The sequence below is a fragment of the Pseudophryne corroboree genome, chromosome 2 (assembly GCF_028390025.1).
Source record: "Pseudophryne corroboree isolate aPseCor3 chromosome 2, aPseCor3.hap2, whole genome shotgun sequence".
In the NCBI taxonomy this organism is placed as follows: Eukaryota; Metazoa; Chordata; class Amphibia; order Anura; family Myobatrachidae; genus Pseudophryne; species Pseudophryne corroboree.
In genome coordinates, this window is record NC_086445.1 from 1,009,261,243 (window position 1) to 1,009,287,528 (window position 26,286).

Sequence of the window (26,286 nt, forward strand, 5' to 3'; positions counted from 1 at the left end):
AAAGGTCATAGGGTGATTCATACAGGTGGGCTGTGACGATTTCCAACAGCTCAGGTGGGTGGGAAACTGGGTTTCCCGCCGCATACCTGAGTATGTGTAATTAATAGAAATGGACATAAACTTCTTATGTCCATAACTATTCGCACGAGCGATTAATACGCTCCAAACCAACACCGGAATATTGCTAATTAAATACTCTTCCGATGGGTACCAAACACTGCTGTATGATTCCTGTTAGACCCTTCGTACGATATAAAGAGGGATTCCTCAGCTCTGGGACATTGTATTTTAACCAAACTTTCAGAATCTATCAAAGGGACCATGATCTATAAACTACATTAATTGTGAACATTTGTAACGAATGAGTCGCACGCTACGACTACATAAACTCTACCGTAAATACGCATACCGCGCCTGCGAGTGCACGTTATTGCGGGTATGCGCATCCACGGGAGAGCGTACGCACGCGCAGCACGGACCAGTGTGCGGTGCAAATATGGCAACGTGCATTGAGACATTTTTCTGACTTTGACAGTCCACCCTTTGGCAGTCAATAATAACTGCCACAAAACATTTAAGGAGAAAAATGTAAGTCAGGGGTTAATTGATTTCCATGGTTGGGTAAGGGAGGAGAGAGGAGAAGGTGTGAAGAGGGTATGACCTAGTGAGATAGCAGAAGCATGTGTGTATGAATCCATGTTTTGGGGGGTCATGTATCATCGTGCCGTACGTGTTGTAAATCAAGCTTCGAGGTATTGCGAAGTATACATTTGAATTCCTTCTTATCCTGTGGTACAGGCCTGTGGATGGGCTGTCAAACTCTACCGAGCTCATTTCGGCTGTGGTTGTAACAAAATGGGGATGCACATTTTAGTTGATGATACATGAATGGGGGAGGTATGTGGTTGCTGATATCTGTGCCTGTATTCCCTATCGTCTATGTGTGTCGTTACCTGAGGGTTGTAGAGATGAAGATAAAGAACACTTACGAAAAATGCAATGATATTCTATGTCAGGGAAATGTACATCTGTCGTCGAAGTTGTTTTCGGTATCTGTTGAGAGTCGTCTTCTTTGCGCTGTATTGCTCCTTAGGCATGAGCAAATAGCTTTGTCTGAGCCATCAGATTTACAAAAATGTTGGGCTAGCGTGAGTTTAAAGATACTAGGGAAACTGGGGATCCATGGCAAAGTTCATCAAGTGTCCATATTTAAAGTTGTCAAATCTTCTTCTTTGGTGCTTGTCTGTTGTCTGTATACATCTCGTCTCGTCAGCTTCCTCGTCCAAGGGGGTCTTTGTATCTTGGAGAAAAGCAGAAAAACAGGTGAAAGAAACGGACCGTATAATCGCATTTTCATCACATTCTGGTTTCTATCATTGGGTCATAAATCAAATCCAGGTTAATTACGGTTTCCTCACTCCTCAAGCTCATCACTTTTGTACTTTGTTTGCACCTCATTAAAGCCTGCCCGCATCTAAATATCAATCCAATTGATATAACGACACCCAAGATACATAGTAGAAACTTTCCAACATCCATTATGACTCCTTGAGCCCAGTCTCCCAAACCGGAGAACCAATTTCGCGGGTTCAACCATGACACCCAACCAGTCAGCTCATTACCTACAGCAGCAAGGGTGAGATTGTGTTTTCGACGAAATTCCCACTTCAATTGGAGAATATCATCCATCTTTTGGTCTATGACCTCTACCGGATCCTCGGTGCTATTTGTGATATACGTGCAACACTTTATGCCGTACTGTGTTGCCAATGTAACACAATATCCGCCTGTTACTGCTGTAAGATAATTAAGAACCATCCTATGCTGAACTAGTTCTGTTTTGTAAGCTTGAAGTTCTCTTCCAGTGTATCTAAACGTGTCATCATACATTTCAGTGATATTATCTAACAAATTGGCGAGTGCGGAAATGTATCTATAATTCATCACTCCCCGAGCGGTACGAGTGAAATCTAACGCTACCAGAACCTGAATCCCGGTGGATTCATGGATAAGATCAGAGGCCGGATGCTCTAACCTTTCTGACAGTTGTCTTTTAACTCGGTGCTCGTAATGAGTGTGAGTATAAGGAGCTTGGGCACCACGGTGTATGTCCTTCATTTTGTCATGTGTAACAGTCATCACTTCAGGCAATACTTTTCCAATATAACACAATCCTTCAGAGTTTGGGGCAAGCCATTTGTACGCCTTTCTCCCGCATATGAAATATGCATCATCGGGGAGAACATAAGGGACGGAGAAGGACATGACCATGTTACAAACCTTCCAGGTGAAATCTCCTGACCCTAATTCTTCCATCTGCCTAGTGCACGTATCGGTTTGTACGATATGTGCACAGTATCCTGGTGATACCTCTCCAACTCTAGTAATCCTATTTCCTAAGGTATATCGATACCGAAAAGATTTTCCTCTACTGGCTATGTGGCGTACCAGCTCTGTATCTGTAGGCATTCTATCTGCTCTGTGTGAAAAGGTCATGGTAAGGTTGCTCCATGACACTTCCCAATTTCCCGGTTTTCTGGGATTGGAGATGTTAAAACATATGAGGGACCTATCCACATGGTATTGGTGGAGCTTCAAACTAGGAGGGCTGGAGATATTAAACCTCCGGTCCACCGGTCTCCCACCACTTAGCTCAAGTACCTCCCCTAACGTTAAAGGAAATGGTACTAGCCCTGATTTGCTGTGTCCCTGAGGTACTTGAGAGCATACCCAACAATCGGTCTTATTTAACACATTACCCACTAAGGAGTGATAGTCACTCAATGGATGCCGGTCCATATGGATATTAAAACTAGATTGGCATTTCTTTATGCATCCATCTTCAACCAGATTATCACAGAGCCTACAGATACAATTTTCTTCAGCTAACAATCCATCACAATTTCTTCTATCGGATCGTTTTCTGATACTCGCCTTTGCTTGTTGGTTTGGTTGATCTTGGAAAACTACGCCTCCATCATCATAATCGGAACCCATTCCAGAACCTCTCTCGACCTCTATGGTACTCTCGCCGGAACAGACTGCTCTGGTCAACATCATGGTTAACATCAAAATCCGGATCACAGTCTCTTGGGGCAAGTCCATCTTTGAGGAGGAAATAGAGAAGAATGAGAAGGGGGAAAAAGAAATTTTAAGGGAGAGGGGCTGGGAAGTGGAGAAAAACAATAAAAGGGAGAAGGGAGTCGACAACTGCTTTCGGTCTTCAAGGCTCAGGTGCCGCCTCAGTCTTCCTGGAACAGACACTCCAGTGATACAACCTCTACCGTCTGTTCCTTATCACGGGACTTCTCTGGATCAGCAACCTTTTTGCAGTGGGACGAATGGACCCAAGTCTCTCTCTCAGCAACCTTCAATGCTGTGGTGCTAGTCAATAAGACCTGGTATGGTCCTTCCCATCTATCAATAAGACAACCTGAGCGTAGAAAATTTCGTATCATTACATAATCCCCAGGTTCAATGTCATGACAATTACTATCTGGTAAATCAGGAATCATCAACTTCAGATTATCATTTTGATTCCTCAACTGCTTACTCATGTTAATCAAGTACTTTACAGTTACTTCATTGTTACATTTCAAATCATCCTGAGGGTTAATCATGACATGCGGTTGTCGACCAAACAAGATTTCAAAAGGAGACAGATTAAGAGGGGACCTGGGAGTGGTTCTGATGCTATACAAAACAATGGGTAAAGCTTCTGGCCACGTCAATCCTGTCTCTGCCATTACTTTACTCAATTTATTTTTAATAGTGCTGTTCACTCTTTCGACCTTCGCACTCGCCTGTGGACGGTACGGAGTGTGCAGCTTGCTATCAATACCCATCAACTTACACATTCCTTGAAAGACATCACCTGTAAAATGGGTACCCCTATCACTTTCAATGATTCTAGGGATACCATATCTACATACAAATTCCTGCACAATTTTCTTAGCTGTAAACATAGCGGTATTTGTAGCTGCTGGAAAAGCTTCGACCCAATTCGAGAAAACATCTATACAGACAAGTACATATTTCAAATTTCGACATGGGGGTAATTGAATGAAGTCAATTTGTATTACCTGGAAAGGGCCGCCGGCAGGTGGGATATGGGATGGTTCTGTAGGTATTGCTTTTCCAATATTCTTTCTCAGACAGGTAAGGCATGACATTGCTCTTTTACTCGCATGAGAGGAGAATCCTGGGGCGCACCAGTATGCTCTTACTAATTTGCACATCCCCTCCTTGCCTAGATGAGTCAGCCCGTGAGCTGCTTCAGCCAGACATGGAAGGTATGCCCTGGGGGCCACTGGTTTACCATGTCCATCCGTCCAGAGCCCTGAGGACTCCTGGCCATATCCCTTTGCCTTCCAGACTGCTCTTTCCTGTGTGGAACACAAATTCTGCATCTCACACAACTTCTGTGTGTTGATGGTATTAAATACCATCAACTGTGTGGTGTCTGTCCGTGTGGGGGTAGCAGCTGCAAGCTTTGCGGCTTCGTCTGCTCGGCTGTTACCAAGGGATACTGGGTCTTGGCTATATGTATGTGCTTTACATTTGATAACAGCCACTCTGTCGGGTTCCTGTATCGCTGTTAGAAGCCTTTTTATGTGAGCTGCATGCGCTATCGGTGTACCAGCTGCCGTCATGAAATTTCTGAGCCGCCATAGGGCTCCGAAATCATGGACTACCCCGAACGCGTATCTGGAATCGGTGTAGATATTGGCTGACTTACCCTTAGCCAATTCACATGCTCTGGTTAGGGCGACCAGTTCAGCAACCTGGGCTGAGTGAGGTGGGCCTAGCGGTTCCGCTTCTATGGTGTCTTGGTCATCTACGACTGCGTATCCAGTACACAAGTCTCCCGAGTCTGACTGTCTGTGACAACTACCGTCTGTGTAGAACGTGAGTTCTGCATTTTTCAGTGGATTGTCACTGATGTCAGGCCTTGCGGTAAAATTTTGGGTCAAATATTCCATACAATCATGTGTATCTTCCTTTGCATTAAATCCTCCTTCCCCATCACTCTCACCTTCCACCCTTTGTGTCTGACCAGGCACACCTGGGAGAAATGTTGCAGGATTTAATGCGCTGCATCTCCTTATGGTGATGTTTACGGGGGCCATTAATGCCAATTCCCATCTTGTAAACCTTGCTGATGAGACGTGTCTGGTTTGGGCAGAATTCAATAAGGCAGATACCGCATGCGGTGTATGGATTGTGAGGTTGTGGCCTAGCACAACATCTTCGCTTTTCGTCACTAGCAATGCTATCGCCGCAACGCTACGCAAGCATGTGGGGAGGGATCGCGCTACCGTGTCTAGCTGGGCGCTGTAGTATGCAATTGGCCTGCTGGCGTCACCGTGTTTTTGTGTTAGTACACCTGCTGCGCACCCAGCACTTTCTGTTCCGTATAGTTCAAAGGGTTTCCCATAGTCTGGCATACCTAGTGCTGGTGCCTGCGTTAGGCACTGTTTGAGTCTCTCAAATGCTGTTTCAGATTCGTCTGTATGCGAAATCCGATCAGGTTTGTTTGAAGAGACCATTTCCTGCAAAGGTAGCGCCAATATGGAAAACCCTGGGATCCAATTACGGCAATACCCACACATTCCTAAAAACGTCCTGATCTGTTGCTGGGTTTGTGGCAGTGTCATGTCTCTAATGGCTTGGATTCTATCAGCGGTCAGGTGTCTCAGTCCTTGTGTTAGACAGTGTCCCAAATATTTTACCTTAGTTTGGCATAATTGCAACTTGTCTTTGGAAACCTTGTGACCTGTGTCTGAAAGATGAAACAGGAGCTGTTTCGTATCCTTCAGAGATGCTTCCAGTGAATCTGAACACAGTAATAAATCGTCCACATACTGTATCAATACTGATCCACTGTCTGGTTGGAAAGACTGTAAACAATCATGCAAAGCCTGAGAAAATATACTTGGACTATCTATGAAACCTTGGGGTAACCGAGTCCACGTGTATTGGACTCCTCTGTATGTGAATGCAAACAAATATTGGCTGTCAGGGTGCAGAGGTACCGAAAAGAAAGCGGAGCAGAGGTCAATAACAGTGAAAAATTTGGCAGTGGGAGGAATTTGCATTAGGATGACAGCTGGATTAGGCACTACGGGGAACTGACTCTCAACTATTTTGTTAATCCCCCTTAGATCCTGCACTAGCCTGTAACCCCTCCCCCCACTCTTTTTAACAGGGAAGATGGGACTATTTGCGGTGCTGGACGTTCTTACTAGAATGCCCTGTTGTAGCAAGCGCTCTATTACGGGAAAAACTCCTAACTCCACCTCTGGCTTCAGAGGATACTGTGGGATTTTTGGAGCTATCCTACCATCTTTTACTTGTACAACTACTGGAGCTACGTTTGCCATTAATCCAGTGTCCTGTCCATCTTTTGTCCAAAGTGACTCTGGTATCTGAGATATCATCTCTTCTACTTGGGATGGATTCCTATTTGTCATAATGGAATGTGACATTAATTTTGATGGGGAGTCTAGCATGTCTCGTACTTCCTGAGCGTGATTCTCAGGGATGTCCAAGAATACACCTTCAGGAGTACAATAAATGACGCAACCCATTTTACATAGTAAGTCTCTTCCCAGGAGATTGGTTGGTGCCGATGCAGCCAGCAAAAAAGAATGCTTGGTATGCAAAGGCCCTATTGTAATCTCGGCTGGTTTGCTAACAGGGTAGTGCTGGACTACTCCTGTTACTCCCATGGCTGGAATTGTCCTACCAGTGGTTCTCATGCCCACTGTCGAATTTATCACTGACTTGGCCGCCCCTGTGTCTACAAGAAAGTTTAAAGTTTTACCAGCTACATTGATTGCAATTTCTGGTTCGCTTCCAAGACTAGCAATCAACTTAACTGGCTGCAGATTACAGGTATGGCCACACCCCTATTGGGTATGCTGACCTCCCTGAATCCCGCTGGCAGCAACTACTTGTGAGGGAGTTAGTTGGGAACTACCAGAGGCATGCCAATCTCTGTTCGGGGGATATCTTTTTGTTTCCCCTGTATGTGGCTCAAAACTCCGCCTCTGTGGACCCTGCTCCCAATGTCGTGTGTTGTGTTGTTGTCTAGGGGGTTGAAAAGATCTTTGTACATTCTTTGTTCTACATTCTCGTGCAAAGTGTCCCGGTCTGTTACAAGAAAAACATGTTATTACACTTGCCTTACCCACAGGATTCGGTGGTACATACGCAGGCTGCCTTGTGGTCAGCGCCTGTATACTTACGGACATCAACTTATCACTTTGCGATTCCCTGTGCCTAGTGATGTTTCTGTCGTGATCAATAGCAGCCTCTCTCAAGCCGGACACTGACAGACCTCGCCAGCACGGTTGCGTGGTCTGAACCCTAGTCTTTAATGTTTCCTTTAAACCATCCATCAGTACAGATACTGCTACTTCCCGATGGTTTGGGTTGGTCTTAATGTCTTCTATACCAGTGTACTTTGTCATTTCTAATAGTGCCCGGTGAAAATATTCTGTTGCCGTTTCGGACTCCTTTTGCTTAATGGAAAATATTTTATTCCATTTAACAACGGCTGGGAAATACTCCTTTAGCTGTAAATTTATCCTTTTTACATTATCCTTGTTGTACACGTCTGTAAGCGGTACATCTTTATCCAATGCACAGTCAGCTAAAAACTGAGTTGCATCAACATTGGAAGGTAAACAAGCTCTTAGCAGTATCTGCCAATCCTTGTTGTTGGGTTCTACAGTGTTACCTAGATCCCTGATGTATTTTTGGCTAGCAACTAAATCCTTTCTGGGGTCAGGAAATTCGGACACTATTGTTCTTAATTCCATTCTGGAAAATGGAGTGTACATGGCAATGTTCCTTATGGGAGTGGCTCCAGACACATCTGTTTTTCCATTGGGAACTGCTATTACCCTTACAGGAGCAATTCTAACAGCCTCTTCCTGTGTAGATTCTACAGCTTGTTGTGGTACAATTGTTTCAGTGTAGTGCATGGTGCCGTACTTACCCGTTGACACGACCTCACCTATCCCTCCGCTAGGGGCTTTCACTAATCTCGTGGGTGTCGCTGTGCCTACTGTGGTCTCTGCTATGGTGGCTGCAAGAGAGAGAGCTGAAATTGTTGCTGAATCGTCTTCTTGATCACACTCCTGAGGAAGGTTCAAAACAGGGTACATCTTGCACGGGTTAATACTTGCATGAGTTATTTGGTTAACATCATTAACATTTACAGGGTTACTAAGAGTTTGTGTTTTACAACCCAGTGCGTTTCTCTCCGCAATCAACTTCTCTCCTGCAATGTATGGTGGAGGAGGAGCTGTGGCAATCAACTTCCTGACTGTCCCAGATCCTGCCGCCAGAGCCAAACCTCTCTGTATCTCACCTTCCTGGTGCCATAACTGTAAATAATCATGATGTTGAATTCGTCTCTTTGCTGATTTTACGAGACATATCCTCCTCCTTAAATTTTGTAACACTTCTGGACTGAAGCTACCTATTCTTGGGAATTTGTCCCTGTCTTGTACAGTCATTCTCTCCCATTCATCACATAAAGATTCGGTGTGAATTCCATATTTTTCACACATTACATATCGTGCCGACCCAACTGGTCGGTTCACAGAATCAACCTGAACCAGGGTTGATCGCCCCCTACCTGAACAAATGGCCCCCATAATCTGCAGGCGTTGCTTATTCCTCCTTGAATATCAAGGCTTTCAGCGAACCCTTACAAACAAACCAAGATGTCCTTGGGCAGGCCGGCGGTGGTGGTTTATCAAGTACCCCACTTACTTCTCGCCCACGTTGGCCAGTACTGCAATCACTGTAACCAGAGCTGCTGTACCCAACCTAGGGCCCCTGTGAACCTTTATTTACTGGAACATATGAGGGTTACCCGCAGGACACTTACTCTTTCCAGTAAAGTTGGGGTTGTTAGATAGTTCCTGAGTGACCAGCGAACTTCCCTTCCAAAAATAAAAAAATTACACAAATCACGTCAGAATGTACAGATAGCGTTTGTGACCACTTTACTCTAATGGTATTAGGTCAGATTACTAACTACTGCACACAATAACGTGCGGTCCAATCGTTCAGTATACGAGCACTACTTGTCATGTACTGAAAGATCAATGGAATCTATGTTTCCGGCTGCGATTCCTTCAGCCAGAGCTTGTATGGCCTATATGGGTTCTGCACCAACACCCCAGGCGTTGTGCCACTGGACTTTTATAGCGGACCTCTTTGTCTATTTTACCTGTTACCTTATGACCTCCTGGTCTTGTTACCTTATGACCTCCTGGTCTTGTTACCTTATGACCTCCTGGTCTTGTTACCTTATGGTCCGCTATACTCTAATGCTCAAATATTATTTAACCAGGGATGCCTCCCTAGCCACCGTATATGTCACTTACACGTATGTCCCTTGACGAGTACCCGGCTTTCCTTTTGGTTCCACCTTAAAGTTATATAAACTTTTGTATACAAAACACACTCACTCAACACAAGCACACTTTTGTTTCTATATCTATTTCTGCGCAGAAATTGTCTTTAGGCCAAAAGTGTTACCAATTAGGAGCAGGATCTGTTAAACTAAATTTCAGATTTTCCAAAAATAGATTTGCGTTATTTACCGCGTTGCGTTATCTACCGCTGTGCGTTAATTATCGCCTTGCGCTAATTCACTTTATCACAACTTGAGCTACGTGGGCGTAACCGGACGCTACGTTGCGTAATGAACGCTGCGTGCGTCTGCCTTTTGGATTGCGTACGCTAGTCTTTGTTAGCGACACGTGTACGCAATGCAAAGGATCCACCGTAACACAATATATTTTTATCAATGTAAATGATCCCTGATCATCTACCGCAATCCACACTGACTGCCTTGTATCTCAGACAAACCGTGTGTTTGTTCTATACTTTAACTATCACCTCTACTATGAAATAACAGCAAATCTCTTTTTAGCACTTTCTATCAACTATAAAATTGGCAAACAGGAATAGTGATATACGAAAATGAAACAGAAATGCAGATATATGCGTGCGTACGCAAGACAAAAGAAAAATAAACAGTTTAAAAAAAAAACACAAGCGTTTTGTTCTTACTTCCGGTTCCCGGATTCCTTCAGCACTCTTTATCTAAGCGAAGCAGACGCTTATCCCGTCAGCACTGTGAGACAACCTCCCACCCTTTGCTGGAGGGATAATGTCTGCTGATCTACCTAGTGCAGATATGAGAAGGATAGGACGAGTCCCCAATTGACAATGCTAAATTCCTTTGTCGTATAACAACCCTTTATGAAGCTAAGAACACTGTACGCTGTTTACTTAAGAAGTACCGTAATGGTACGCTAGTTGCGTAACGATCGCTCAGCCGTAGGCGAGACGCTCAAGCGTCACGTTCGCTCACGGCCCAGCGATCACAGGACACGTTATTGGTTATGTCTAGGGTAATGATTCGCTATGGCGTAGCTTACGCTCGAGACCACGAGGAGGTCACCAGCGATGCAGACGCTCACAACACTATACCTTTATGATAAAACCTTATACCAATGAAATACACTGAATACCTTAATGTGAGTACAGGGTGTAAGTGCAACCTTGTGTAACCTGACTAACTACAAAGCTGCTTGAGCGTCACCGACGCTCAAGTGAACACTTAACACTATAGGAAATACACAGATGCTGGTTTAGGTTCCAAGGCCTATTAACTGTATTATGTCTAATATACTTGTAAAAGGGGATAACAGTACAAATGATACACTACAATATAACAGAGACTTCCTAACCACAGAACTAAACAATAAATACAAAAAGACAATACTACACTGACCTAAATGCAATACAATACAATACTATCTAATACAATACAATACTAGCCTAGTCTAGGGGAGATATGAGAGAACAGAACAGAGAGAGAGAGAGAGAGAGAGAGAGAGAGATGAGATGAGAGAAATTGGCTCACAGAAAGACAATGATAACGGAGAGAAACTTACGCACAAAGGGTATGATCGCCTGCGCCTCGATATCCAGCTCCCGGCTATCAGCAGATAACCGTTGATGAGAGAGTGAGAGCTGGATGTGGTCGGCCTGCCTATTTATGCCCCACACACAATGCAATCTCCTGGTCCTACAATCCCATTGTCCATTGGCCGAAGGAATTCGGCCCTGCATCATAACAAAAGGTCATAGGGTGATTCATACAGGTGGGCTGTGACGATTTCCAACAGCTCAGGTGGGTGGGAAACTGGGTTTCCCGCCGCATACCTGAGTATGTGTAATTAATAGAAATGGACATAAACTTCTTATGTCCATAACTATTCGCACGAGCGATTAATACGCTCCAAACCAACACCGGAATATTGCTAATTAAATACTCTTCCGATGGGTACCAAACACTGCTGTATGATTCCTGTTAGACCCTTCGTACGATATAAAGAGGGATTCCTCAGCTCTGGGACATTGTATTTTAACCAAACTTTCAGAATCTATCAAAGGGACCATGATCTATAAACTACATTAATTGTGAACATTTGTAACGAATGAGTCGCACGCTACGACTACATAAACTCTACCGTAAATACGCATACCGCGCCTGCGAGTGCACGTTATTGCGGGTATGCGCATCCACGGGAGAGCGTACGCACGCGCAGCACGGACCAGTGTGCGGTGCAAATATGGCAACGTGCATTGAGACATTTTTCTGACTTTGACAGTGCCGACACAGAGGTAGCCACAGCCGTGAACTACCGCACTGTACTGTGTCTGCTGCTAATATAGACTGGTTGATAAAGAGATAGTATACTCGTAACTAGTATGACTATAAAGAAAGAAAAAAAAACCACGGTTAGGTGGTATATACAATTATGGACGGGCTGCCGAGTGCCGACACAGAGGTAGCCACAGCCGTGAACTACCGCACTGTACTGTGTCTGCTGCTAATATATAGACTGGTTGATAAAGAGATAGTATACTCGTAACTAGTATGTATGTATAAAGAAAGAAAAAAAAACCACGGTTAGGTGGTATATACAATTATGGACGGGCTGCCGAGTGCCGACACAGAGGTAGCCACAGCCGTGAACTACCGCACTGTACTGTGTCTGCTGCTAATATAGACTGGTTGATAAAGAGATAGTATACTCGTAACTAGTATGTATGTATAAAGAAAGAAAAAAAAACCACGGTTAGGTGGTATATACAATTATGGACGGGCTGCCGAGTGCCGACACAGAGGTAGCCACAGCCGTGAACTACCGCACTGTACTGTGTCTGCTGCTAATATATAGACTGGTTGATAAAGAGATAGTATACTCGTAACTAGTATGTATGTATAAAGAAAGAAAAAAAAACCACGGTTAGGTGGTATATACAATTATGGACGGGTTGCCGAGTGCCGACACAGAGGTAGCCACAGCCGTGAACTACCGCACTGTACTGTGTCTGCTGCTAATATATAGACTGGTTGATAAAGAGATAGTATACTCGTAACTAGTATGTATGTATAAAGAAAGAAAAAAAAAACACGGTTAGGTGGTATATACAATTATGGACGGGCTGCCGAGTGCCGACACAGAGGTAGCCACAGCCGTGAACTACCGCACTGTACTGTGTCTGCTGCTAATATAGACTGGTTGATAAAGAGATAGTATACTCGTAACTAGTATGTATGTATAAAGAAAGAAAAAAAAAACCACGGTTAGGTGGTATATACAATTATGGACGGGCTGCCGAGTGCCGACACAGAGGTAGCCACAGCCGTGAACTACCGCACTGTACTGTGTCTGCTGCTAATATAGACTGGTTGATAAAGAGATAGTATACTCGTAACTAGTATGACTATAAAGAAAGAAAAAAAAACCACGGTTAGGTGGTATATACAATTATGGACGGGCTGCCGAGTGCCGACACAGAGGTAGCCACAGCCGTGAACTACCGCACTGTACTGTGTCTGCTGCTAATATAGACTGGTTGATAAAGAGATAGTATACTACTAATATTATATATACTGGTGGTCAGGTCACTGGTCACTAGTCACACTGGCAGTGGCACTCCTGCAGCAAAAGTGTGCACTGTTTAATTTTAATATAATATTATGTACTCCTGGCTCCTGCTATAACCTATAACTGGCACTGCAGTGCTCCCCAGTCTCCCCCACAATTATAAGCTGTGTGAGCTGAGCACAGTCAGATATATATATACATTGATGCAGCACACTGGGCTGAGCAGTGCACACAGATATGGTATGTGACTGAGTCACTGTGTGTATCGTTTTTTTCAGGCAGAGAACGGATATATTAAATAAAACAAACAACTGCACTGTCTGGTGGTCACTGTGGTCGTCAGTCACTAAACTCTGCACTCTCTTCTACAGTATCACAGCCTCAGGTCAATCTCTCTCTCTCTCTCTCAACCCTAATCTAAATGGAGAGGACGCCAGCCACGTCCTCTCCCTATCAATCTCAATGCACGTGTGAAAATGGCGGCGACGCGCGGCTCCTTATATAGAATCCGAGTCTCGCGAGAATCCGACAGTGTCATGATGACGTTCGGGCGCGCTCGGGTTAACCGAGCAAGGCGGGAGGATCCGAGTCTGCTCGGATCCGTGAAAAAAACCATGAAGTTCTGGCGGGTTCGGATTCAGAGAAACCGAACCCGCTCATCTCTAATGCCCACCCCCAATAAACCGCGCCCACGTGTAACACTGTTCCGCTGTCTGAACTACCTTCACAAATTGGCATTCTGGTCCGCGTCTCGCAAAATGAGGGATATTCAATGGGAGGGTAACAAGCTTTTCATATTCCAGGACTATTCAGTGGAACTGACCCGGGCCCGCAAAGCTTTTTCCCCTATTTGCACTCAACTTGTTTCAGAGGGTCGCAAGTTTGGCCTGTTATACCCCGCTCGCTTGCGCATTTATGAAGGTACCTCCCACAAAGATTTCCTATCACCTGCTGACGCAGCGGCCTACCTCCGTAATATATCCAGAGAAGACAGCACGGACATTTCTGATCTCCCTTCAGCGACAACTTGATCATTGCCTGCTGAATGTCCACCTGCAGTTTAGTCGCTCATTACGCATGGACTGCCTTGGTTTATTTTGTTAGAGCAACAATGACTCACAGGCACTATGGTAGCTATCGCTACCTCACAATTGCTTTGCCTGCTCTTGGATGCAGTTTTGGCCGATTTTCTGTTTCTTTCTTTTGAAATGTTCTTACCTACGTGCCTACTTTGCAGATACAAATTGAAAAAGCGCTATGTTGGTTGGGATATACCCCATTATGCTGCATTTTTATGGTTATACAGCCGTCTCCACTACATTAGCCACAGGTTGTATACTATATACTGCTCACTGCATATTGCTTATATTATATTATAATATTATATTGCTTCTTGGAGCATTTGGTTATATAGCTCAATTACTAGGGGTTTCTGGGTGGGATTTGTTTACGTATATAGCGGTGGGGAGGGGCTCCTCCTTTCCTGCTGGTACACACCACTTAATGCCGGGATGCGGGACCGCTACCACTGGTAGTCGCCCATGCTCGTTGACCGGAGGTCACTGGTCACAGAAATATTGGCTATTTATCAAAGTATCCTCTTCTCAATTGTATGGCCTGTTATGTACTACTGCTTTCTATTTCCGTCTCTTCTTTTCCCCTCCTGTTTTGTCTCTCCCCTCCCCCCTCTTTCCCACCCCCCGTCCTCAAGCAGGTGATGATGCTCATCCCCCTTATGCAGACAGTTTACAAGTCCTCTGTTTTGCCCTTTCCTCTGAACTATGCCTAATCTGATAGTGGGATCTTGGAATGTCGGGGGCTTTAACTCCCCAGCAAAGAGGCGGAAAATACTCCTATATTTAGGTAAACAGCACATAGACATGGCATTCCTCCAAGAAACGCACCTAACTCCAGAGGAAACGGCAAAATTGAATGCTCTGAACTGGCGGGTTTTAGGTTTCAGCTCTTTCAATTCTAAGGCCAGAGGGGTTGTCATATTGGCGAAACGTTCTATGACCACTGAAATCCTGACCACAGTCACTGATCCTGAAGGTTGTTATGTGATAATGGCCCTCATTCCGAGTTGATCGGTCGCAAGGCGAATTTAGCAGAGTTACACACGCTAAGCCGCCGCCTACTGGGAGTGAATCTTAGCTTCTTAAAATTGCGACCGATGTATTCGCAATATTGCGATTACTAACTACTTAGCAGTTTCAGAGTAGCTCCAGACTTACTCTGCCTGTGCGATCAGTTCAGTGCTTGTCGTTCCTGGTTGACGTCACAAACACACCCAGCGTTCGCCCAGGCACTCCCACCGTTTCTCCGGCCACTCCTGCGTTTTTTCCGGAAACGGTAGCGTTTTCAGCCACACGCCCCTGAAACGCCGTGTTTCCGCCCAGTAACACCCATTTCCTGTCAATCACATTACGATCGCCGGAGCGAAGAAAAAGCCGTGAGTAAAAATACTTTCTTCATAGTAAAGTTACTTGGCGCAGTCGCAGTGCGAACTTTGCGCATGCGTACTAAGCGGATTTTCACTGCGATGCGATGAAAAAGAACGAGCGAACAACTCGGAATGAGGGCCAATGTCTGTTAAGCTTAATGGTAGAGTTTACACACTATGTAACGTATATGCACCCAACATTTATTCCAAAAATTTCTTTCAATCTTTACTCGCCAAACTAACCCCCCTTCTCACAGACCCCTTAATACTCTGTGGCGATTTGAACCTTATCTCTTCCTCCTATTTAGACCGATCCCACACACCGACAAAACCTCTTTCACTACCCAAACTTGGGGTCCCTCTATTAGCTGACAGCCTACAGACGGTAGATATCTGGAGAGCTTTACATCCCACAGAGAGGGAATACACGTCTCTCAGCGGCCCACCACACGCTATCTAGGATAGACTATATTTTACTGTCCCATTCCCTACTACCGAACGTATCAGATTCACAAATTGAGGCAATCTCCTTATCGGACCATGCCCTAGTTACTGCAATGCTCCATTTCCCAGACATATCCCACTCTCCCAGATTGTGGAGATTCCCCTCCTATCTCGCTCACTCCCTGAAATTCCAGCAAAGATTGGAATCCTCTTGGGAGGCCTTTAAAACTAACAACGCATCCCATTTAGAGGAAGATCCAATTCTATTTTGGATGACTGCAAAATCGGTTCTCCGGGGAGACATTATATCCTATGTCTCAGCCACCAATAAAAAATATGCCTCTCAATATTTAGAGTTCCAGAGACCCTTGTCGACAGCCTATCAGCAATACAAATATCTTCCAACCCCTCAAAATCGCCTTATATACATTGAAGCCAAAGCCCACTTTGATGAATTCATGTCCTCCATGGGTAATAGGTATTCATTCTCGGTGAACTATCGGTTCTACAAATTTGGCAATAAAACGGGCAAGTTGTTGACGACACTCCTCACGGGTTCCCGCCCTCCCATGGTCACTCATCCTTTGTATACCCCTGCTGGCACATTAACTACGAATAATCAGGAGATTTCTGATGTTATGAAAGCATTTTACAAGGACTTATATTCCTCTTCCTCAAACTCCACCCTTTCTACTCCTCCCACCCAGTCGCCATGGCCCAAGGACTTTTGGGATAACCTTTCTGCTCCCCAGCTTCATGCCTCCATGGTAGCACCATTGTTGGCTCCCATCTCATTAGAGGAAATCCGGAGTGTCATTGGACAGTTTGGCATAGATAAGGCACCGGGCCCTGATGGCTTTAGTGCCGACTTTTATAAAATTATTTTACCCCGGATAGGGGACACACTGGTGTCTGTCCTTAATGCGGTTCTGTCTTCTGACACTCTTCCCAAACACTACACTGCCATCCTCAAAGTCCTCCCCAAACCTGGTAGAGACTTATCCCAACCAGGGTCATATCGCCCAATTTCACTCTTAAATCTTGATTACAAGCTACTTACTAAAATCTTAGCTAACCGGATTAAATTATTACTCCCTCATATCATACATAAAGATCAAACTGGGTTTATCTGGGGCAGACACTCGGAGATCAATGTAAGGAGAGTTCTTTCTGCCATTTATGCCTCCTCCTCCTCTTCAAATACCCCTTCCTCCCTTCCAGTTATCCTCTCACTCGACGCGGAAAAAGCGTTTGATATGGTGGACTGGGATCATCTTTTTTCCACACTCCTACAATTTGGCTTTCCTGCAGATTTTGTAAATCTTCTAAAACTTCTTTACACGGCTCCACAAACCCAGATATCCTGCAATGGAGTTCTCTCTTCTCCCTTCGAGATCCAGAGAGGTACCAGACAGGGGTGCCCACTATCACCCTTACTATTTGCAGTAGCACTGGAACCCCTGGCGATTGCCTTACGCCAATCGAGTGTAATTAAGGGAATTCAAATAGGAGATGTTGACCTTCGCCTTGCCCTCTTTGCCGATGATATGCTATTATTTGTTTCAGATCCATCGACCTCTATCCCAGAGATCCTTGGAATGATACAGGCATTTGGAATTAGGGCGGGGTATAGGATCAATGTGGCCAAATCAGAACTTTTGCCCTTAGGCCCCTCCTCACGTACTATTTCCGCACTACTTCCGGATCTCTCATTCAAAATAGCCCTCACTAAGATTACATACCTAGGGATTCAAATCCCAGCAAACCTTTCCAGACTCTATGAAGAAAATTTCACCCCTGTCCTGGCACGTATTACCGCACTATTGGATGGTTGGAAATTGTTACCTCTATCCTTGATAGGGAGAATAGCTGTGTTACAAAGTATAGTTTTCCCAAAGATATTTTACCTCATGCAGATGCTCCCAGTCCGCCTTACTAAGCATGATATTCAATATTTACGGAAAATTATGTCAAGATTTTTATGGAAAGGCAAGAAGGCGTTCATTGCTTTGGATAAACTGATGGCACCCAAGTCCGCAGGTGGATTTGGTGTTCCTGATTACGCATCCTACTCAATGGCGTCTCTATTTAGATGTGCTGCTGACTGGCTGTTTGACAGGGAACTCTATGCAGACTCCGCTCTGGATGAGGCACTATTCACTCCTTACTCCCCGGGGGCATTACTCCTGTCTAAACCTTCACTGATCCCGACCCGCATCCTCGCTAACCCCCTTTTTAGGGATATCTATTATAACTGGCGCTCTTTACACAAGAAATTTAAATGCAATCCTGAGGAATCTATATGCATCCCGCTATGGGGTAATCCAGCTTTCCCCCCCATCCCTCCTTAACTCAAATTACCGACTCTGGAAAGAGAAAGGACTATCAAACTCTTCCAAAGTATTTGACCCGGGAGGCTCCATGTACTCCTTCTCATCGCTCCAAGAGAAATATGACCTACCCCACTCTCATTTTTTCATGTATCTACAGACGCGACACTATCTAGGCTTAGCTACTCACATGTTTACTACCCCACAAGAAGCCCCCTTGTCTTGTCTTGATGTCAGACGGTGCAGTGATGTGAACAAGCCCTACGGGTGAAACGCGTCATCACGGCAATCCTGCCGCAAAGACCTGTCTAACCACTGGCTCAATCGATACCCTCAGCTCCACCCGGGACCGCTCGTCCTATATGCATACACGGTAAACATCTCGGCCAGCTCTCATCACCGATTGCGGTGCAGCGTCCCTGCAATGTCTCCTGACACCAAGGTGCTGCAACCGCTCTAATGTGGACAGCAGTACGGCCACTTTCACTTCTTTTCCTACAGACGATACCTGATCTGCCCCTGTACACTAGCTCACCGTCCGCTGTATTGGTCCTGAGACCCTAATTCATGACGGGAAAACGGCTGTTACGGAGTGGTCAGGTCTGCTGTAACTATTGTCTATTCTCCCTCGTTAATACGAGTTCTCACAACAACTCTTTGTAACTGTTTAAAACCTTGGTACTTAGATTCGATACAATTATGTTAATCACCATATAAACACTGTAACAAGATTACAAGCAGGAACCTAGCTTTATTATGGTGTGATTCACACTAACTGGTTCGAGTAAGATAGTTTAAACACTTTACTGTGATTTAGCAGCTCTTTTAACAGAGGTCGATAAGTTGTGCAGACCTGTGTACTAAGGACCTTATCTTATGCTGCAATGTTATGGTGTGATGTCCTATGAATTTTCTATACTACCAGGCAAAATAATTATTTATGCAATTTATGCAAATCAATAGACCCAATTAAAGGTACATTAATCAGTAATTACTGTGATCTATTATTTTTTCGGTCAACACTCATTCCTGAATCATGGCATAATGTTCTGCAATGTCTTTGATATCAGGACTAGAGATGAGCGGGTTCGGTTCCTCGGAATCCGAACCCGCCCGAACTTCAGGGTTTTTTACACGGGGCCGAGCAGGCTCGGATCCTCCCGCCTTGCTCGGTTAACCCGAGCGCGCCCGAACGTCATCATCACGCTGTCGGATTCTCGCGAGGCTCGGATTCTATATAAGGAGCCGCGCGTCGCCGCCATTTTTCACACGTGCATTGAGATTCATAGGGAGAGGACGTGGCTGGCGTCCTCTCCGTTTATAGAGATTCGAGAAGAGAGTGAGACAGTCTCACTAGAGAGAGACACAGTAGTAATTTTGGGGAGCATTAGGAGGAGTACTACTACTACTAGTACTTGCTGAAGTGAAGTGATAGATAGTGTGACTGTATTGTATTATCTGACTTGTGGGGGAGACACTGACAGTGGGGAGCAGTTAGAGTCTGAGAGCAGGACTCAGGACTCAGGAGTACATACTACATATAACTTACAGTGCACACTTTTGCTGCCAGAGTGCCACACCAGTATAATATATATTGTGATTGTATGCTTAGGAGTACTACTTGCAAGTTGCTGATAGTGTGACCAGTGACCTGACCACCAGTTTAATAATCACCACCAGTTTAATTAATATATATATATATAATTGTATATAATTAATATATATATAATATTATAATTGTATACCACCTACCCGTGTTTTTTTTCTTTTTCTTTCTTCTTTATACATACTACTATAGTAGCTTACTGTAGCAGTCTGCGGTGCTGCTGAGCTGACAGTGTCCAGCAGGTCCGTCATCAGTCATTACATAATAAATATATATACCTGTCCGGCTGCAGTACTAGTGATATTATATATACATATATATATTGATTTCATATCATTATCATCCAGTCTATATTAGCAGCAGACACAGTACGTTAGTCCACGGCTGTAGCTACCTCTGTGTCGGCACTCGGCAGTCCATCCATAATTGTATACCACCTACCCGTGGTTTTTTTCTTTTCTTTCTTCTTGATACATACTACTATAGTAGCTTACTGTAGCAGTCTGCGGTGCTGCTGAGCTGACAGTGTCCAGCAGGTCCGTCATCAGTCATCATTACCTAATAAATATATATCTACCTGTCCGGCTGCAGTACTAGTGATATTATATATACATATATATATTGATTTCATATCATTATCATCCAGTCTATATTAGCAGCAGACACAGTACGTTAGTCCGCGGCTGTAGCTACCTCTGTGTCGGCACTCGGCAGTCCATCCATAATTGTATACCACCTACCCGTGGTTTTTTTTTTTTCTTTCTTCTTGATACATACTACTATAGTAGCTTACTGTAGCAGTCTGCGGTGCTGCTGAGCTGACAGTGTCCAGCAGGTCCGTCATCAGTCATCATTACCTAATAAATATATATCTACCTGTCCGGCTGCAGTACTAGTGATATTATATATACATATATATATATTGATTTCATATCATTATCATCCAGTCTATATTAGCAGCAGACACAGTACGTTAGTCTACGGCTGTAGCTACCTCTGTGTCGGCACTCGGCAGTCCATCCATAATTGTATTCCACCTACCCGTGGGTTTTTTTTTTTCTTTCTTCTTGATACATACTACTATAGTAGCTTACTGTAGCAGTCTGCGGTGCTGCTGAGCTGACAGTGTCCAGCAGGTCCGTCATCAGTCATCATTACCTAATAAATATATATCTACCTGTCCGGCTGCAGTACTAGTGATATTATATATACATATATATATTGATTTCATATCATTATCATCCAGTCTATATTAGCAGCAGACACAGTACGTTAGTCCACGGCTGTAGCTACCTCTGTGTCGGCACTCGGCAGTCCATCCATAATTGTATACCACCTACCCGTGGTTTTTTTTTTCTTTCTTCTTGATACATACTACTATAGTAGCTTACTGTAGCAGTCTGCGGTGCTGCTGAGCTGACAGTGTCCAGCAGGTCCGTCATCAGTCATCATTACCTAATAAATATATATCTACCTGTCCGGCTGCAGTACTAGTGATATTATATATACATATATATATTTATTTCATATCATTATCATCCAGTCTATATTAGCAGCAGACACAGTACGTTAGTCCACGGCTGTAGCTACCTCTGTGTCGGCACTCGGCAGTCCATCCATAATTGTATACCACCTACCCGTGGTTTTTTTTTTCTTTCTTCTTGATACATACTACTATAGTAGCTTACTGTAGCAGTCTGCGGTGCTGCTGAGCTGACAGTGTCCAGCAGGTCCGTCATCAGTCATCATTACCTAATAAATATATATCTACCTGTCCGGCTGCAGTACTAGTGATATTATATATACATATATATATTGATTTCATATCATTATCATCCAGTCTATATTAGCAGCAGACACAGTATGGTAGTCCACGGCTGTAGCTACCTCTGTGTCGGCACTCGGCAGTCCATCCATAAGTATACTAGTATCCATCCATCTCCATTGTTTACCTGAGGTGCCTTTTAGTTGTGCCTATTAAAATATGGAGAACAAAAATGTTGAGGTTCCAAAATTAGGGAAAGATCAAGATCCACTTCCACCTCTTGCTGAAGCTGCTGCCACTAGTCATGGCCGAGACGATGAAATGCCAGCAACGTCGTCTGCCAAGGCCGATGCCCAATGTCATAGTACAGAGCATGTCAAATCCAAAACACCAAATATCAGTAAAAAAAAGGACTCCAAAACCTAAAATAAAATTGTCGGAGGAGAAGCGTAAACTTGCCAATATGCCATTTACCACACGGAGTGGCAAGGAACGGCTGAGGCCCTGGCCTATGTTCATGGCTAGTGGTTCAGCTTCACATGAGGATGGAAGCACTCAGCCTCTCGCTAGAAAAATGAAAAGACTCAAGCTGGCAAAAGCAGTAGCACCGCAAAGAACTGTGCGTTCTTCGAAATCCCAAATCCACAAGGAGAGTTCAACTCCAATTGTGTCGGTTGCGATGCCTGACCTTCCCAACACTGGACGTGAAGAGCATGCGCCTTCCACCATTTGCACGCCCCCTGCAAGTGCTGGAAGGAGCACCCGCAGTCCAGTTCCTGATAGTCAGATTGAAGATGTCAGTGTTGAAGTACACCAGGATGAGGAGGATATGGGTGTTGCTGGCGCTGGGGAGAAAATTGACCAGGAGGATTCTGATGGTGAGGTGGTTTGTTTAAGTCAGGCACCCGGGGAGACACCTGTTGTCCGTGGGAGGAATATGGCCACTGACATGCCTGGTGAAAATACCAAAAAAATCAGCTCTTCGGTGTGGAAGTATTTCAACAGAAATGCGGACAACAGGTGTCAAGCCGTGTGTTGCCTTTGTCAAGCTGTAATAAGTAGGGGTAAGGATGTTAACCACCTCGGAACATCCTCCCTTATACGTCACCTGCAGCGCATTCATAATAAGTCAGTGACAAGTTCAAAAACTTTGGGTGACAGCGGAAGCAGTCCACTGACCAGTAAATACCTTCCTCTTGTAACCAAGCTCACACAAACCACCCCACCAACTCCCTCAGTGTCAATTTCCTCCTTCCCCAGGAATGCCAATAGTCCTGCAGGCCATGTCACTGGCAATTCTGACGATTCCTCTCCTGCCTGGGATTCCTCCGATGCATCCTTGCGTGTAACGCCTACTGCTGCTGGCGCTGCTGTTGTTGCTGCTGGGAGTCGATGGTCATCCCAGAGGGGAAGTCGTAAGACCACTTTTACTACTTCCACCAAGCAATTGACTGTCCAACAGTCCTTTGCGAGGAAGATGAAATATCACAGCAGTCATCCTACTGCAAAGCGGATAACTGAGGCCTTGGCATCCTGGGTGGTGAGAAACGTGGTTCCGGTATGCATCATTACTGCAGAGCCAACTAGAGACTTGTTGGAGGTACTGTGTCCCCGGTACCAAATACCATCTAGGTTCCATTTCTCTAGGCAGGCGATACCGAAAATGTACACAGACCTCAGAAAAAGAGTCACCAGTGTCCTAAAAAATGCAGCTGTACCCAATGTCCACTTAACCACGGACATGTGGACAAGTGGAGCAGGGCAGGGTCAGGACTATATGACTGTGACAGCCCACTGGGTAGATGTATGGACTCCCGCCGCAAGAACAGCAGCGGCGGCACCAGTAGCAGCATCTCGCAAACGCCAACTCTTTCCTAGGCAGGCTACGCTTTGTATCACCGGTTTCCAGAATACGCACACAGCTGAAAACCTCTTACGGCAACTGAGGAAGATCATCGCGGAATGGCTTACCCCAATTGGACTCTCCTGTGGATTTGTGGCATCGGACAACGCCAGCAATATTGTGTGTGCATTAAATATGGGCAAATTCCAGCACGTCCCATGTTTTGCACATACCTTGAATTTGGTGGTGCAGAATTTTTTTAAAAACGACAGGGGCGTGCAAGAGATGCTGTCGGTGGCCAGAAGAATTGCGGGACACTTTCGGCGTACAGGCACCACGTACAGAAGACTGGAGCACCACCAAAAACAACTGAACCTGCCCTGCCATCATCTGAAGCAAGAAGTGGTAACGAGGTGGAATTCAACCCTCTATATGCTTCAGAGGTTGGAGGAGCAGCAAAAGGCCATTCAAGCCTATACAATTCAGCACGATATAGGAGGTGGAATGCACCTGTCTCAAGCGCAGTGGAGAATGATTTCAACGTTGTGCAAGGTTCTGCTGCCCTTTGAACTTGCCACACGTGAAGTCAGTTCAGACACTGCCAGCCTGAGTCAGGTCATTCCCCTCATCAGGCTTTTGCAGAAGAAGCTGGAGACATTGAAGGAGGAGCTAACACGGAGCGATTCCGCTAGGCATGTGGGACTTGTGGATGGAGCCCTTAATTCGCTTAACAAGGATTCACGGGTGGTCAATCTGTTGAAATCAGAGCACTACATTTTGGCCACCGTGCTCGATCCTAGATTTAAAGCCTACCTTGGATCTCTCTTTCCGGCAGACACAAGTCTGCTGGGGTTGAAAGACCTGCTGGTGAGAAAATTGTCAAGTCAAGCGGAACGCGACCTGTCAACATCTCCTCCTTCACATTCTCCTGCAACTGGGGGTGCGAGGAAAAGGCTCAGAATTCCGAGCCCACCCGCTGGCGGTGATGCAGGGCAGTCTGGAGCGACTGCTGATGCTGACATCTGGTCCGGACTGAAGGACCTGACAACGATTACGGACATGTCGTCTACTGTCACTGCATATGATTCTCTCCCCATTGAAAGAATGGTGGAGGATTATATGAGTGACCGCATCCAAGTAGGCACGTCACACAGTCCGTACGTATACTGGCAGGAAAAAGAGGCAATTTGGAGGCCCTTGCACAAACTGGCTTTATTCTACCTAAGTTGCCCTCCCCCAAGTGTGTACTCCGAAAGAGTGTTTAGTGCCGCCGCTCACCTTGTCAGCAATCGGCGTACGAGGTTACATCCAGAAAATGTGGAGAAGATGATGTTCATTAAAATGAATTATAATCAATTCCTCCGTGGAGACATTGACCAGCAGCAATTGCCTCCACAAAGTACACAGGGAGCTGAGATGGTGGATTCCAGTGGGGACGAATTGATAATCTGTGAGGAGGGGGATGTACACGGTGATATATCGGAGGATGATGATGAGGTGGACATCTTGCCTCTGTAGAGCCAGTTTGTGCAAGGAGAGATTAATTGCTTCTTTTTTGGTGGGGGTCCAAACCATCCCATCATTTCAGTCACAGTCGTGTGGCAGACCCTGTCACTGAAATGATGGGTTGGTTAAAGTGTGCATGTCCTGTTTATACAACATAAGGGTGGGTGGGAGGGCCCAAGGACAATTCCATCTTGCACCTCTTTTTTCTTTAATTTTTCTTTGCGTCATGTGCTGTTTGTGGAGTGTTTTTTGGAAGGGCCATCCTGCGTGACACTGCAGTGCCACTCCTAGATGGGCCCGGTGTTTGTGTCGGCCACTAGGGTCGCTTATCTTACTCACACAGCTACCTCATTGCGCCTCTTTTTTTCTTTGCGTCATGTGCTGTTTGGGGAGTGTTTTTTGGAAGGGCCATCCTGCGTGACACTGCAGTGCCACTCCTAGATGGGCCCGGTGTTTGTGTCGGCCACCAGGGTCGCTTATCTTACTCACACAGCTACCTCATTGCTCCTCTTTTTTTCTTTGCGTCATGTGCTGTTTGGGGAGTGTTTTTTGGAAGGGCCATCCTGCGTGACACTGCAGTGCCACTCCTAGATGGGCCCGGTGTTTGTGTCGGCCACTAGGGTCGCTTATCTTACTCACACAGCTACCTCATTGCGCCTCTTTTTTTCTTTGCGTCATGTGCTGTTTGGGGAGTGTTTTTTAGAAGGGCCATCCTGCGTGACACTGCAGTGCCACTCCTAGATGGGCCCGGTGTTTGTGTCGGCCACTAGGGTCGCTTATCTTACTCACACAGCTACCTCATTGCGCCTCTTTTTTTCTTTGCGTCATGTGCTGTTTGGGGAGTGTTTTTTGGAAGGGCCATCCTGCGTGACACTGCAGTGCCACTCCTAGATGGGCCCGGTGTTTGTGTCGGCCACTAGGGTCGCTTATCTTACTCACACAGCTACCTCATTGCGCCTCTTTTTTTCTTTGCGTCATGTGCTGTTTGGGGAGTGTTTTTGGAAGGGCCATCCTGCGTGACACTGCAGTGCCACTCCTAGATGGGCCCGGTGTTTGTGTCGGCCACTAGGGTCGCTTATCTTACTCACACAGCTACCTCATTGCGCCTCTTTTTTTTCTTTGCGTCATGTGCTGTTTGGGGAGTGTTTTTTGGAAGGGCCATCCTGCGTGACACTGCAGTGCCACTCCTAGATGGGCCCGGTGTTTGTGTCGGCCACTAGGGTCGCTTATCTTACTCACACAGCTACCTCATTGCGCCTCTTTTTTTCTTTGCGTCATGTGCTGTTTGGGGAGTGTTTTTTGGAAGGGCCATCCTGCGTGACACTGCAGTGCCACTCCTAGATGGGCCAGGTGT